We start from the raw sequence: 1,234 nt of genomic DNA on the forward strand, positions 1-1,234 counted from the left end.
TCCCAGTGGTTTAGTGTGAAACTTAATCCTGTAGGTGATGCCCAATCACCTTTTGTTTCAATTGCAGCTAGTAAGAACACAGAGAAGCAAGTGAGACATCGTTACCTGTAAGTAAAAGGTCCGCTTGGTATGCTCGATCAGGAAGCAAAGTTTTGCAAGCAATGCTTTGGCAGTCAAAAAAACAATCTCCGAACCGATGCTGTAGAAGTCATTCTAAAGATTAGAGGAACGCTAATAGATGACGAGACCAGTTGGGAGACTGTCTGTTTCATTCAAGAAAAGCCTCTCAAAAAACGTCAATGCCACCAAATTGTCAGAAGCGACTTCGATTTAAAAGCCCCAGAGCCACCATTGACAACAAGTCTAACTAGCCAAGAATTGAGAAACCTTAAAGAGACTCCAATGCAGGTGCCGAAGTGGCCTTCCCACACTCAAAGTGTGGAGAGATGTGTGAAAATGGTCACAGAAGCAGCTGGCCATGTTTACAGCCACGAGAGGCGAGAAGGTTACATCAAAGCACAAATAGCAAGCAGACTACTGATGACAAGAAACCAAAGCAAAGAGAGTATGAAGGCATTGGTTACTTTCAAATAGACTACGGATACTAAAATATAATAATTTGAAACTTGAAACAGTAACATGTGTGCAAACGCTGGTTATGTTATAAATTCACAAATATGTACATTTAAAAATCCATTTGATGTAGGTAGGACTTATTATAAAAAAAAATTTATGCCAGAATATTGTTTTGCATGCTTAAAGACTACAATAAATTGCTACCAAATTACTCGATTTTCAATTTAGCCAGTTCACCCCCTAAATTGACACACCCTAGTAGTATAGTTGTTGTCGATGATGGTATAATGGTTGTTGTTGATGGTGGTATAATGGTTGTTGTTGATGATGGTATAAGGGTTGTTATTGATGATGGTATAATGGTTGTTGTTGATGATGGTAGTATGGCTGTTGTTGATGATGGCAGTATGGTTGTTGTCGATGATGGTATAATGGTTGTTGTTGATGATGGTAGTATGGTTGTTGTTGATGATGGTAGTATGGTTGTTGTCGTTGATGGTATAATGGTTGTTGTTGATGGTGGTAGTATGGTTGGTGTTGATGATGGTATAATGGTTGTTGTTGATGATGGTATAATGGTTGTTGTTGATGATGGTATAATGGTTGTTGTTGATGATGGTTGTATGGTTGTTGTTGATGATGGTATGATGGTTGTTGT

This window comes from Homarus americanus, unplaced genomic scaffold (assembly GCF_018991925.1).
Source record: "Homarus americanus isolate GMGI-L3 unplaced genomic scaffold, GMGI_Hamer_2.0 scaffold15995, whole genome shotgun sequence".
Classification (NCBI taxonomy): Eukaryota; Metazoa; Arthropoda; class Malacostraca; order Decapoda; family Nephropidae; genus Homarus; species Homarus americanus.